This window comes from Oryctolagus cuniculus, chromosome 10 (genome assembly GCF_051225735.1).
Source record: "Oryctolagus cuniculus isolate XC-2025 breed Fujian yellow rabbit chromosome 10, ASM5122573v1, whole genome shotgun sequence".
Classification (NCBI taxonomy): Eukaryota; Metazoa; Chordata; class Mammalia; order Lagomorpha; family Leporidae; genus Oryctolagus; species Oryctolagus cuniculus.
Window position 1 is genome coordinate 121,712,196 of NC_142876.1, and position 15,814 is coordinate 121,728,009.

The following is a 15,814-nucleotide window of genomic DNA, read 5'->3' on the forward strand; positions in this document are numbered from 1 at the left end:
CTTGACTGAGAACTTTGACCAAGTCTGGCAAGGCCAATCAGGTTACTCACTGAGCTTCCCTTGGTATTTCTCCCAAATCCTCTCTCTGACTCTCATGCGGAGTGCGGACGCATCGTCTCTTCTCAGGGCAACCTTCACGGACAGGCACCCTGTGAAGGGCTCCGAGCTCCAGGCTCAGAAGACCTCACGGTTGGTTTCATGTTCTGATGTTGTTGTCTTGAAATTCTTGGTAACATCTGAACAAATGTCCCCACCTTCTCGTTTGGCACAGCCATGAGAACTAGGTAGGTGGTCCCGCTAACATTTCACATACAACAAATGACGCCAGGAGAAGAGTCATTTTAAATTCATGGAAACACTTAATTAGCTTATCTACAAAGAAAAGAAAACAATGACAGCATTTCACTGTATCCTTCACAGCACCACAGTAATGGACGTGATTTGGGTGACAAAGGGAAGGGAATGCACTGTTGGTAGAAGAACACACGCTTTATTCCCAACGGTACCAATTTTGTAGTCTTCTACTACTTCCATCGCTGCTGCTGCTAGAACTAAGCTCTGTCCAGAAGAAGGTGCATCTGTGTCTAACAAGCTGCTGACAAAAGTCCCTCGTGGGAATGTGCAAAGATGTGAACTGGAATGAACCCAGTCACACCACGAATGAGAGACCTGAAACCAACCAGATGCCCATGCCAATTAAAGTGGCCTTCCCCTTTGATCAGGGGACCAGTTGGCCAGCTTGGAGAAACTCTGCCGTCTCTGATTCGGTGAAATCCAAGCTGGTTTGTGAGAGTGCAGGGGCCTTGTGCAACAGAGGTTTTGCACTACACGCCCCTCAAGTGTGGCCTCCCTGCTTTTGTAACAGGCTCACCCTCTACCATTATTCCTCACGGCACCCCAAACCTTCTGTAGTTCTGAAGCTACACGCAATCTTGAAATGCCTCAATTAGAGAGGTAGAAAACAACAGCCCAACAGTGGGGTCCTGTAACTAAATCATTTTCTCATCATTTGCCTCTTCTGTAGGCCCCTTCCAACCGGCCCTGGTTGTGTACCAGGTTGACAGCCTTTGAGAAATGCCATCAGCAGACAGCTACGGCCCTCACCTCTGTTCTGTGTCAGTAGAGAGGACCACAGCGCAGACGTTAGGGCAGGCAGCGCGTGTGGAGTCTGCACACACCTGCTCATTGGCAGGTTCCTTCCCCAGGTGAAGCTGCCCCTCATGGAGCTCAGGATCACAGCCACCACCCAAGCTGCCCAAACAGGTGGGCCCTCAGCCCCGGGCTGTTCTGTCCCAGCAGCTAAATCATCTCACCCCACCCCAATATTCAGTGATTTTGCTGTAGAATATTGGAGAATCTGTCCACTGCACTGTGGCTGAGGAGTCTGGTAGGCAACAGGCTTATTCTCCGCATAAAAGAGACTTTCATTCCACCGCAAATAGATTTTTCTGGGGGCGGGGGGGATGATTTACTTCAACCAAAATGCAAGTTAAGCCTTTTCTATCCTAGTACTTTGCAAGGTCAAGAGGGGAAAGAAGAGAGGAGATGCAGGAGGCCGAGATAAGGTGAGATAACACAGTGGCAAGAGGCAAGAAGCAAAGTAAGAGCCATTAAGTAAGATGCTCTCAGGGTATCTCCTTGAACTCGACCGACGGAAATATTCTTTCTTCCTCGCTCTTCCTGCCTTGCTGTTTTCAGGCAAGACTGACTCCCTGAGATGAACAGGCGTTGCTTTTTCCAGTCTCTCACTGGCAGCCAGAAAGCAGGTGCTTCCTCACAGAAGTTCCCAGAGAGAAAAATGAAGCAAATTACAGGTAAAATCTCTTATAAGGACTTTTAAAAAGTAAATTTCCAAAGACTAATAAGATATTGGAGGTCAGGAAAGCAAGAAAAAGTCAGTGAGAATGGGGTCTTCAGACCTGAGTATCAACTCCTCGGGCATTTGGCCAGGCCTGAAAGAAAAGGGTTTGCTATCATTCCAGGCAGTGGAACCCTACGTACCAGGGAGCTATTTCCTCCTAACTGCCTTGTCTCCTGCAGGGTGCCTAAGCATCACGGTCATATTCCAGGTTCCCATGGACACTAATCCCTCAGCCATCTCACTGAGAGTGTGAGTGGATGCTCATCTGTGATGACCAGGGTCCCATGGGCATGGTCAAAGCCATGGGAATGAACACTCTGCAAGAACACTGCCCACCTCTGGACAGAGCATCCCAAATAACGGCGGGTGATCCTTTCCAACCAGCTGATTCTACGCAACCGTGGCAACGGGCATTTAAAAAGAACGAATAAATGTCGCGGCTCGAACACCTGAGTTCGTGGAGGACTCTCTGCGTGGCACACATCTGTGTGCTAGTAGATGAGTAAGTAGTGATCTTTGAAGTGTGGAACGCTGCACTCTTGGTCGCAAAGGGCAGTAAGCCGTGCCCACGGGAGCTCCTTTATGTTTCCAGTGCCCTTGGGTTTCACTGTTAGTGATGGTTTCTCAGAAAACCTGTAGTGTGATGACCGCCTCCTACCTACTCACACACGACCATCAGGCCTGGTTATAAAGCCATCACCACCATGGCAGGCTGATGCTTACAGCCCATCTAAGTTTGCAGTAGGTCTACATGCGGAGGGAGGATGCCAGAGGCATGGCCCGAGGAGTCCTTCTCGGGCCACACTGCCCGTGCCCTGTCTCCCAGCAGAATCTCATGAAGAACAGGCAGTGTACAAAGTGCTGTCTATTTTTATCCGTCCCTAGAAGTAGCATTATGTAAGTTCATTTTGGCAACCCAGTGTAGAGTTTACCATGCTGTCTCTACAGCTAGCCTAAAAGTCATGTAAAAAAAAAAATGAGAAGATCAAGAAAGCAGAAAGAAATCAAAGAGAGTGCTCTAAGTTAAGCTCAGCTGTTTCCTTGTTTGCTATTCTCACTCACTCAGGGATACGCAGCTCACAGGAAAGTCAACGGAAGACCAATTATTCATGACTAAATACACTCACTGAGTCATATGAAGTCTGAATTTTCATTGTGATACTCACAGATTCCTGAAGCTGAATTCTTTGTCGCTCTCTGTTCCTCTACTAACATTCCTACTTCCACTGAACTGACACTTGGAGACGGCAGGGCCATGGTCAGTGCAGTTCGTGGTTATCTATCATACTGCCAGATTATCAACAGGAACATATGTTTGTGCATGTTTTATTGCTAAGTAATTTAATGATACACTGGAGTCTTAGGGTCACAGCAAATGTACGGCAATTACTACAACGCAATTCTTATTGATTCTCCTGTTAATGTGATATTGATAAAGAGAACAGATTCAACATACTTCAGAGATAAAATTCTAAAGATAGAGTATCTCCTGTCTTCCCTCATCCTATCGCTCCCTATTTCCCTTCTTCCTTAATTTTTGAGATAACATATTTTTACCTTATAGTTAAAGGCTAAATGCGCCACTCAATGAAAAGTTCAACAAGTAAAAAGACTACTGTTCAGAAGCAGTACAAGAGCTATAAGCAATAATCAAATAAAATGATGTCAGTTTCACTCATACAGAAAGTGTGCACCAACAGTTTCTGTAGGAGAGAACAAACGGAACCACAACTCGACACATTCAGCAACCATCATTTAGCACCTGCTTCATACAAAGCAGTTTCTGGATGACCAAAGTGTGCTCGTGCCGCATCATGGGGCGGAGGTCATGCCAGGGGTTCAGGCTTGGCTTCACTTTCTCATGGAGAGGACAGAAGGACCTCAGAGATGACATGATTCTAGCGCATCTACCTTGCTTGGTTTTGCCCACTTTCTGGTAGATGCTGCTATGAAACACAATCCCAGCTCTGTCAGCGAATGCAGCAGCACAGCCCCCCCCCCCCAGGGTGTCAAAGCACAGCGCATGTGCACCGCATCCCTGGCAAGACTTATGGATGACTGTTCAGAAAGCCGAGGTTCCGTCTGGGGCAGACTAGACCACGTTGTCTTCCCTTAGAGCAGACGGTCGAGTCAAGGGAATCTTCAGGAAACAAACCACAGCCTCGAGAATGCCCCACAGCGGTGCTTTCCTTAGAATGATTGCTAACACCCAAAGTCTACTTTCTAAACCAGCAAACCTACAGTGTAATCAATCAAGAGATAGTTCTGAGCCCCGTCCAGACCTCGCAAGGCTTTCAAAACACTGTACTCCAAAGATAATTCAGAACTGGAATTCCTGGGAGGACAGCTGATGGTTCCTAGAACTGGTAACACATGATTCTGTAGCCATCTCCCCACTGAGCCAGCACAGACAAAGGCGGCAGGTGCCAACGAGTCAACTTGGTGTGCCAGCTGCTGGTTGTTGGTAGGACAGCAGCCCTCCTGCAAACTCACACCAGCTCTGCCCAAGTGGTGACCTTTCTCTCCAGGGTGACTGAAGGATACATCCCCAAACCAGGAAACGGTCACGTGGCATTGCTTTGCATTCAGTTCACAGAGAGCCTGCACTCTTTAAGCACCAGGTTCCCGCCAGGAGGACGGATCGATGCTAGCAGGTGATGTATGTCCACTTACTTGGTGAAGCTGGGTGGAGGAAGCTCATCATCTTCCAACTCCCTCTTCCAAGAGGTTTTACATTTGAAGACTCATCCTTTTTTATGTTATTTTTCCAAATGCAACCTTGCAGGAAGCTTCCGATTCTGCCTGTTGGGGGCATGTGGGACATGTGCATATAACAACATCAGGTGGTATTATTATTATTACTCTAACCCTGTGTGCTTCAACTTGCCTGGGAATAAGAACCTTGCAAGGCACCACAAGGAGTACACAACAGCTACTTCCATCCCTTCCACACTTCAACCATGGCGACTACTTCACAGTGCTAGGGTTACATGGAATTCCTGGCGGTTACTCTTTTTTGATATGTGAATTCATGATTCAGATGTATTTGAGGGTCACTGCATATACCGTCATTTTTATCAAATGGTTCCCTCACTTGCAGCTAGAAAGGGGAGGCTTTTTAAAAAATGCATTTTTGGGGCAAATAGATTTTCTTCTATTGATTTTTCCCTCCCTGCATTCCAAAGGGGAATTCATTCATATGTTTGTCTGCATGAAGTTTATTAAGGCAATGGGCCACACGAAATCCAGGTAAATTATTTCTGCATCCCAAACATTCCTAGACTCATTTTTTCTAAAAGGTATCTTTTTGCTGTCCGTTTCTTTGTTGAAGCTTTCCTGTCTTCTGGCCTCTAGACCACAGACATCTGGAATCCTTAGGCCTCCTGGGAATTTCTTTTTAGAAATCCTTTTGTCCCCTAATTTAGTTCATCTGATAAATTCTTCTTCTTTGGGTGGGTGCTGTGGTGCAGCAGGTTAAGCCCCCACTTAGGAAATCCTCATCCTCCCTCGGGAGACCAAAACAAGTCCTGGCTACTCTGCTTCTGACCTGGGGTCTCTGCTAAGGCACCTGGGAGGCAGCAGACGATGGCTCAAGTCCCTGAGTTCCTGCTACCCACCCACAAGGAAGACCAAGATTGAGTGCCTAGCTCCTGGCTTTGGTCCGGCCCGACACTGGCAGTTGTGGCTATTTGATGAGTGAACCTGTGTAGGGAAGATCAATCCCCTTCTCTCTCTAATTATGCCTTTCAAATAAACAAATAAATCTTTAAAAAAAAATCAGTGGGTCTGGATATGAACTGAGGGATCTTAAGGTAACTATTCAGGTTCTACATGAGGCAGAGATACATAGACATGATTGGAAACCACTGCTTCTTTAAAAAAATTGTTTGTTTAATTTCAAAGGCAGAGTGACAGAGAGAGGCAGACAGAAAGAGAGAGAGAGATCTTCCATCCCTGGTTCAGTCTTCAAATGGCTGCAGTGTCCTAACTCTGGGATTCATTCTGGTCTGGACGAGCCCACCCTCTGCTGCTTCATGCCATTTGCGACATGAACCACTAGATGACACGGCCCCGCTCCCTCTGTGTCTGGTCTTTCTTTTTTTTTTTTTTTCCTCTCAAAAAAGTCTTTTAAAAAAATGGCTACAATGGTCAGAGTTGGGCCAGGTCAAAGCCAGGAGCTTTGAATTCCATTCTGGTCTCCCATTTGATGGCAGAGGCCCAAGCACTTGGGTCATCTTCCACTGTCTTTCCAAACCCATTAGCAGGAATGGCAAACCAGAGGCAGAGCAGCCAGATGCTAATCAGCTCCTGGCCATGGGGCGCTGGTGTCACAAACAGTGGCTTAACCCTGTAGCCGCTGCTTCAGTACCTTGGAATCGTACCTATTACCATGATTTTCTTACAAATGACCTTCTCACTTTAGATTCTCAAGGACATGGCTTCCAGAAGTCATTTACAATGGTGTGCTGGACCCACTCAAGTGACTGTGTCACAGCCTTAAGAAGAATACACTATACAGACATCACATACCAGAAAACACACCATGCCCTCCTCTACATCACCAAATTTAGTCACTGCAGACAACCCCATGACCTGGCTAGCACGAGCTCATCAGGAAACCCTGACTCAAAAGCATTACATGACTCACTCTACTTTGAGCAACATCACAGAATTCAGTGATCTGACTCCTTGGATATTTTCTTTGCATTCAGTGCTACCTTAAGACCCAAGTACCAAATTGATTCTGTATTTTTCCCTTCTTTGAATTAATTACCTAAATTCCATTTTTTGCTGTGCTTATCCTTACAATTTTAACAGGATGTATAATAAACATTATTAGGAGCTAAGAAGATTTCTAAGTGCTGGCTCATATAATCCAAGAACATCACAAGCTGAATATGATTGTTAAAGATTAAGCAATCTGACTCAGAGGGGCTGAGTACCACGTCCTACACCGTGAGGCTGGCAATGGCAGAGCCCGGATTGCTGGGACTCTCAGCACAATGCCACACACGCTTAAAGTAAGGCCTGCCGACCATGAGCAGGGCTGGGGCAGCAGGTGGGAGTGCTGCTTTGACTGAAATGTGTCTGTGCAGGACTTAAGTTGCAATCCTAGCTTCTGAAGTGCTGGTACTAGGGTGTGGATAGCACCACCAGGGTAGGATGCTCACAAATGACTGAGCGTCTGTATGAAGGAGGCCCTGGAGAAACCCTGTGCCCCTCCTACCACACAAGGTCATGGTGACAGAGTGCTGGCTGTGACGCACTTGTCCTCAGCCACACCGAATCTGCCAGCACCCTGACGGTGGACTCCCAGCCTCCACCTTGTGAGAAACAGACTGACTCACTGTTCATAAGCCTGGGGGCGGGGGTGGTGTTTCATTACAGCTGTCTACAAAACACTGAAAGAGGGTCTTGCCTAACTTCCAGGGAAAATGATACGAAGACCCTATGGTTTCCCAAGTATTGAGTCAGAGTTCACTTAAAAATAAGAGGTCACACAGAGGAACACTCACCAGAGTGTGGGCAGCGACCAGGATTGGAGAATGGACAGCACTCAGAGTCACACGAGGGTGGTGCGCAGGACTGGACAATGGGCCACAGCTTCTCTCAGACACTCTTGTGGTCACTACATAAACAGCAGCATCATCACTGTCACACTTTACACACACAATGACACACAAGACCTAACAGTCGCCACAGCAGAACCAATTATAAGCAACTGGTACAGTATAAACAATTCCCCCTTCTATCTGTGTTTGACTCTCGAAGAAAGAAATTGCTGCGGATTCCGAAGTGGCCAAATATCAATTAGAAGAGGAATTAACCATTAACAAAAATTAACAACAGAAATGAATTTCCCACAGTGGTAGACTAAGGTTCATTCACAAGCTCAGCTTGGCAAGAAATTAGTCTACTAAGTACTCATTTGAGAAACAATGCCAGGTCTTAAGTCATTGACAAGCTTGTCTAGGTGCTTGGATCCTGACATGCCCAAACATTTATCTTTTTGCTTCAAAACCCCCAGGTGTTCTTTCTAATAAATCTGGAATTATTCCAAAATGTTAAATAAATCTCCATTGGATGCATCTATTGGCTCGATTTGCATGTGAAAAGATAAAAGGTAGCACATACAACAACTGGATCATTATTCCTGTTTTATACCTTAGTATTTCATTCCTCAAGTCCTTATAATTTAATTCCATCCACGGATTTCACTGTGTATTTGCTATTTTAATTTGACTGAGGATTTCATTGTTGCTGTTGCTATTGCCCAAACACCAAGAAGTTGGGGCATCAAATGGTTAGCAGGGAGGGAGAAGCTGACTTTGAGGATGAAGAGGAAGGAAGAAAGAAGGTAGGTGAGGTTAGACAGGCTAGTAAAGCCCGTCTGTGCACAGTTCAGTGCTGTCCTTAAACGCCCAGGAGAAGGGGGCCGGGGGAGGAACACCCAGCAGCAGCACAGGGTCCTCGGCCACAGGACTTTGTCTCAGGACAGAGGCTGGGTGTCTTTCCTCGGCACGCCCAGCAGGTAGGTACTATTTAAAAACACTGTTTTATATTTTTATCAAAATCTCTTTATAGCCATGAGTACTGTTATCTAAATGAGGAAAACTTTAATAAAAAGCGCACAGCTACCACAGGTTCTGCGGCACGGACATCGATCCCCCAGTGTTCTGGCAGCTTCCTCATACGTCACACTGATGAGCAAGGCATGGTGGTGACTGAGCTAACCCCACAGCCAGTAACTCACAGGGCATGCCTCTTTTCAAAACTACTTTTCCTATGCGAATCTGATTTCCAAATAATTTATATATATAAAATATATATATTATATATATATATATATAAAAGACCCCTCTTTCTCTTCTTCCCAGCATCATGGGGTGACATCTCCCAGTCTGAAGATCCCTCTGCTGACACTGAAGGAAGACATGAGCCAAGCCAAGCAGCTGTGGCCTGAACATAAATTTCTCACAACAAACTTCCCGTCTGTTTTTGCACAAACTGCATCCTCCAAGATGACTTCCTTCCTCATCTCCCGTCCTTCTCCTGTGCCTCCCCCAGGCCCAGACTCAGAGAACCCCTGAACACATCATCTCTGTTGAGGGAACAGAGACCTATTAGCAATTCTCTGAATTGCCCAAGTATTCTTTGGAGAGTGGAGGCACAGGACAGGGCTCAGAAGGTCTCTACAGCCATGGAGGAGGAGTTACTGCACATGCCCAGAGCTGAATGGAGGAAGGAGTCCTCCACCCCACAACATGGAATCGTTTCCTGTGTCAAGAGTAGGCACAGAGGGGTGCAGCACAGTTCCTGGTCCTGTGATCGTGTCCACGACCTTCTCAAACCAAGGGCTCCGCAAGGTCTCTGTGTTCAAGAAGGGAGCCTGCTAGGATAGGCAGGGTCAGCGACAGCTCCTAAGGGCAATGTCCACCAATGCCTCTGACAGATGGAAGAACTTGCCTGGGCTGGCCCCAGCTGAGACGCGTGCATGGTTTCATTACTAGAATACTCCAGGTCATCTGTCACTACGCTTCTCTCTGAAATAAATGGATGACTGTGACGAAGGATCTACCAAATAGTTAGAAATCTGAGCTCCCTGAATCCTGTATCTAACGCCTTATATGCCACACTATTTGTAGAGATTAACTCCCGTTGCCAGCTTTGTAGAATTTTATGTATAAACCCTGTAAATGACTTTCTCAAGGCCCATATATCCCCTTTACCGTCTGCTGTGAGATTCTTCCCTCCAGATTGTCCCAAATTTTGTAAGCTACAATTTTCTTTCCTAATTGCCTTATAAGTATCAGGAGAAAGGTCAATTAGCGCCGTCTACCCAGGACTGGAACATGTTTGGTTTCCATTCTCAGCATGCCTGCTGGATTTTCTAAATGTGTTTTCAGACTTGGCAGAGACCTGATGAATCAACGTGGCACAATCACAAGATAATCAAATAATGAAGTGATCAGTGTGTCTCCCTTCAGAAGGGCCACTGATTACCTGTACAGAACGTAAGTGGGCTGTTGCTCTCTTTACTCATCCATCACTTTGTACGTGTTCCTACTACCACCATGCTTGATTGCACTAATCAGAAGGATACTGAATACTATTTTTATTGAGACTGGTTAAGCCAGATCCAAATGCAGCAATTCACAGAAAGCCTTCTCACCTACCGCTCAGTGGGATCCTTTCTGAGAGCGTTTACTTACTAGTCTGTGGACACCATGAATATTTAGGACAGCGGAGTGAAGAGGCTGAGAAAATACAGGGAACAGCCTAGACACGTGCCATTGAGTGATACTGAGCAACAGAAGGAAGGGATGTAGAGACAATACAATTACAGAGCAACACAGGCAATTCTAACCTGGTGCCAAGGATGGACAGAGAGTATGACAGATGGACATGGCCCTGAAGGGGCTCTTCTTATTTATCAGTGGTCAGCACCTTCCTGAATGTACTGGCCAGCTGTGGAATGAAATTAAACTTCATACACATAAATAGGCTTGCTTGTTGCACATCATGCTTCAGGCAAATTCCTCCCTACTTTCTATTTGCTTTTTTAATATTTTTTGTTCCGTGAGAAGAGTGGTGGTAACATATAGATGACAATGACGCCACAGCCTGAGCATGTACACTGGGTGGTGCTGTCATGGTTTCCTTGTCCATGTGATGAGCTCCTACATTTCGCAGAAGAACACAGATGGGTAGAATTAATGATAAACTAACAAATATACTGAAACACAAGGGAGGCAGCATTTCCCTTTATTAAGGGATTATAATAGAATTATAATCTTAAGACTTTTCAGGTGGATCTGAGAATTAAGCTGATATACTATAGGTTAACAGGAGAACATATACAAATCTAATTTACATTTTGTGTGACATGAGAGAACTCGTTAATAAATGAATTTCAGAAAGACTGAAAAACCTACTTCACTGAGTGGCTTGGCCTGTCAGGGCTCCAGAGAAGCAACTGGTCAGCCCCACCATCAACCTGAAGTGCCAATAAGTAGATGAAAAGTCCGTTCTCAGGCCTGCAGCCCACTGAGGACCAGAGAAGCAACCACTCAGCCCTGCCCACTCTCCCTGATACTGGGAAGCATCCGGGCAAACCTCCCTGAGCAGGTCACCCCCTCAGAAGCCCCATGATGTTACCTGTACAGCATGTAGACACTGACATGTGCCCCATATGGCCACAGTGATGTGGGCTAACTCCTATGAAGCTTTTGGTGGGTATAATGCACCACACTCAGCTAAACACACAGGGCTGGCTCTGCACTCACACAACCCAGAGGATCTGAAGGCAGTCCCACCCCCAGGCATTCCACCCCCAGGGGAACCAGCGCATCCTACATGATGCTGCGACTTCACCACTGCCACAGCCCAGGGTACAGAGGAACCTTCAGACATCACACATGCTTAACACAGCTCAGTCACACACACATATGCTCCAGCGCCTATCTATGGGACTAAACCAACATGCATGTAGAACCCACACCATCGGAGTTACTGCCAGAGAGAACCTTTTAGTACAAAAGCCACCCTCTGACATCAGCAGAAGCAACTGACCACTGCATCCGCAAACCGATGTAGGTGCTTATGTCATATAAACAAACAGGGCAATGTGAGAACTCCAAATGAACACAGTGATTATCAACAGATCACAAAGAAGTGGAAATCAATGACAAACAACCTGAGCAGGAATTCAAAAGGAGGGGCCGGCACTGTGTGCAGCAGGTTAACCTGCTGCGTGTGACATCACAGCCCATATCGGAGAGCTGGTTCATGTCTTGGCTGCTCTGTTTCTGGAGCAGCTTCCTACTTTTTAGGTGCCAGGAAGAGCAGCAAAAGATCGTCCAAGTTTTGCGCCCTTGCCACCTCTGTAGGAGACCTGGATGGAGTTCCTGGCTCCTGGCTTTGACCTAGCCCAGCCTTGGCTTTGTGGACACTGGGAGTGAATCAGCAGATGGTAGATAGATGCTTCTCTCTCTCTCTCTCTCTCTCTCTCTCTCTGTGTGTGTGTGTGTGTGACCTTCTCTGTTGCTTTTCCTTTCAAATAAGTGCATAAATAACTCATAACAAATTTAAGGAAATTTAATGCGACACATGAAAATGCCTATAGACAAATAATATTAAAAAGACAATTCATTATAGTAACAAGGAATTCAGCAAGGATACCTAAAGAAGAATCAATCAGAAATACTGGAACTAAAGAACTAAATAAGTAAAATTGAAAATATAGCTGACAGCCTCAACAGTAGACTAGAGCCATGAAAATAATTTCTGAGCTTTAATCAAGTCTTTGGAAACAACCTTGCTGAACAAAACAAACACAACACAACACCTATGGACAGCAACAATGGGGAAGAAGCATGAGGACAACTTGTGAAGAACATTCACAGTATCACTGTCACCAGATGGCCAAGATAGGGAAAAGGCACAGAAAACTTCCTCAACTGAAGAATTGCTAAAAACTTCCCAAATCTTGGAAAAGATAAGCCCATCTAGTCTCAGTAAGCCCAAAGGATCTCTAACAGACTTGACCAAGAAATATTTTCTCTGAAGCATAACACAGGCAAACTCAAAAACCAAAGACAAAATTCTAAAACTAGGAAGAGAAAGGTATCACGTGACTTCTAGGGGTCGTCTTCAAGAACTTCCCAGCTGTGGCCGGCGCCGCGGCTCACTAGGCTAATCCTCCGCCTTGCGGCGCTGGCACACCGGGTTCTAGTCCCGGTTGGGGCGCCGGATTCTGTCCCGGTTGCCCCTCTTCCAGGCCAGCTCTCTGCTGTGGCCAGGGAGTGCAGTGGAGGATGGCCCAGGTGCTTGGGCCCTGCACCCCATGGGAGACCAGGAAAAGCACCTGGCTCCTGGCTCCTGCCATCGGATCAGTGCGGTGCACCGGCCACAGCGCGCCAGCCGCGGCGGCCATTGGAGGGTGAACCAACGGCAAAGGAAGACCTTTCTCTCTGTCTCTCTCTCTCACTGTCCACTCTGCCTGTCAAAAAAATAAATAAATAAAGAAATAAATAAATAAATAAAAGAACTTCCCAGCTGAGCCCTGACAGTCAGGAGAGACTAGGGCAAACATTAAAAATTCTGAAAAAAATTCTCAGCCTGTAAGACTATATTCAGCAGAATTATCATTCACAAATGAAGAAAAAACAAACGCTGCTCATGAGAAACAAATAGTGGAGGAATGTACCACCACCAAAAATGACCTGTCAGAAAAGCTGAGGTGGGTATGAGACTATCAATTATTAGCAAATATTTACTATCAAACATGCAAGCAAGCATGCCACTCTCATCAATAGGACAGACATGAAAAAGAGATCATTAGCAGGGAGCTGGATCTGAAGTGGAAGAGCTGGGACTCAAACCGACACCCACACGGGATTCCAGCATCACAGACCGAGGCTTGACTTGCTGTACCACGGCAGCAGCCACGCAATACCATCTTACTGTTTCGCTGTTTCCTCCAGCGTAGAGGATCGGCTTTTCTTCTCACTCTGCCTGTGTGCGTCACACCCAGATTCATGCTGTTAGCTCCTTTGATGAGCATTGCACTCCTCTGCTGCTACACACTGATGTTAGACGTGTGTCCTGGCAGACAGTGCTTCAGGAAGCAAGCCAATGAAGGTGCCAGTCTGAGTCCAAGCTGTTCCACTTCAGATCCAGCTCCCTGCTGATGGTCTGGGAGATGCTGTAAGGGTTTGGGCCCCTGCACCCACGTGGGAGACCCAGAAGAAGCTCCTGGCTCCTGGGGATTCGGATCAGCTCAGCTCCAGCCCTTGTGGCCACTTGGGGAGTGAACCAGCGGATGGAAGACTCCCCCTGCTCCCCACCTCTCTCTGTAACTCTGATTCTCAAATAAATAAATATTTTTTAATAAAAATGACAACATTTAATTAAGGGAGACCAGAAAGAAGAACTCGGGAAAATTTCAGGAAAGTGCAATAATATTCACAGCAGCTAAGTTCAACCAAGCAACACAAAGGCAGTACAGATGGATTAATTCCTGAGACAATGTTGTCAGGTGCATATTGTGGGAATATCAACTGCGCATCTATAGAAAATGACATGGAGAAAAATCCCTACTTTACAGAGGCAGACTTACAAGATTTTATACCAAATTAAGAACCTACTTATCCAAATCATCTTTATAAATATGTTAACTGCCTAATCAACTTGCTAGTTAAAATAAAAAGACATTGCTGCTGACTTTCCATTTGCTTTAATGAACTTAGTTCAAAAACATCTGGTTTAATAATATATGCCCTTCTCAAAGTAAGTGTTTGTTGTTCCAAAATAAAATTTAAAAAAAGGAATACTTGACTCGAGGGCACCTATTTAATAATTCTAGCCTAATGAAAAATGGTGTGTGTCTGTTTACTTGGAAGTCAATGCTCATTAGGGAATGTGAAATAAAACACAATGTCTAGAAACCAAGCCCTGTTCCCACATCTGGGGAGGGAGGCATAGCTGGAGGATCTTGGCTGGGGAGAGGTTCCTCTCTCTGCTCTGTTAATGGCACAGAAATCACAAGTTTTATTAATTTTTTTAAATTCCATTGACTTTCTATTATAACCTAAATGGCAGGAGACGCTTTCTGATCAACAAAACTGGCAATCCTCTCGTTTCAATATCTTTCCTTTTGTCTCTGTAAATGAAACACACTCCAGAGGGGAAAACGCTGGCTGTCTGGTCATAAATCAAGTCTCTCCTTTCCAGGAGCAACTTTGCAGGGAGGCACAGCCACATCTCACTGTGATTCCTTTGTGTTAACCACTGCTGGTGGTGACATTTTCTCCTGGAGGAAAGTGCCTTTGCCCTCACCCAGGCCCCACAGTGACAAGTGCTGCCTCTTGGCCTCTGGTTGTGGCACCAGAGCTCCACCCGAGACAAGGCGATGGGTCACGGTGACTCAGGGTGCACGTTCAAAGCTGCCACCCTGCACAGCGCAGCTCTCCACGTCCAGCAGGGCCTCTGTGTGCTTGTGGGCACGCCATGCACCAGGGGCTGCGTTCACGGGAGCCTCGCTGACTGCGACAGGCTCTTCACGGCAAGACAAGGCGTCAAAGAGACAGACACAGCCAGACGGTTCTGCAGCTCCAGTCCTCCCTGTGTCAATAGGTGGGGAGGAAAAAGGCTCGGCACAACTGAGCGACGTCGACAGAGCCGGCTGCTGGTGCAGGGTTCCTGCTAGTCCTCCTTAGTAACGAGGCCACTTGTAGAGCACCGATCATCCACTGTTAAGAGTCAAACACATGGATCCTGCTGCCCGGTTGTTCTCTACATCCGGGCAGCGTGATGAGGTGGGGCCCGTGTGTGTTCAACCCAGCTCCACCACGCACATCCTGGTGTGGGGTAATGAGACCTCAGGGGAGCACTGCAGTGTTCTTCTGCCTCTAAGTTTTTCCGCACAATAAATTCTGTTTTATATTCATACACCATGGCATGACGCTGTGTATATCCATGTACAATCACATGAAACTGCAGCTTCACTTCCAGGCTTGGAAACATTTTCAAGTCTGCCCACCAGTGAACTATGCCGGCCAGCTGAAGGTAAGCCACGTTCACAAAGTCTCCTCAAACGCCTTGGGATGCTGAGCAAGTCAAATCTGCTCTAGGACAGTCCACTTGCACACCCCTTGACGTGACCTTGTGAAGTTGCTCCCTTTCCAATAGACCGATAGCAGAAAAGCAGCCCAATAGGATTTAGGACAGGCATTGAGAAAGGAGGAGAGAGGGGCTGGCATTGCAGCATGGTAGTTAAGCAGAGACTTGCAATGCTGGCTCCAGATAGAGCCCTGCCTTAGCAGTTCTACTTCCGATCCTGCTTCCTGCTAACGCTCCTGGGAAAGTAGCAGAAGATGGCTCGAGTGCTGGGGCCCCTGCCATCCACCCATATTGGAGACCTAGATGGTGGTCAGCTTCAGCCCAGACCGG

The 15,814-nt window shown here is 46.5% G+C and overlaps 1 long non-coding RNA gene across 22 annotated transcripts in view; it reads right to left on the reverse strand.

The window, feature by feature from the left end:
* The window catches only part of LOC127487206 (uncharacterized), a 330,743-nt gene that overhangs the window by 284,726 nt on the left and 30,203 nt on the right, over positions 1-15,814 (reverse strand). For 12 of the 22 annotated variants that reach the window (XR_016214442.1, XR_016214440.1, XR_016214445.1 and 9 more), the window contains exons 2-3: positions 7,378-7,490; positions 4,535-4,663 (exon numbers count right to left, since the gene is read on the reverse strand). The exons of the other annotated variants lie outside the window; for them this stretch is intronic. This is a non-coding gene — a long non-coding RNA (uncharacterized LOC127487206). The remainder of the gene's footprint in view (positions 1-4,534; positions 4,664-7,377; positions 7,491-15,814) is intronic. 22 annotated transcript variants of the gene reach the window in all.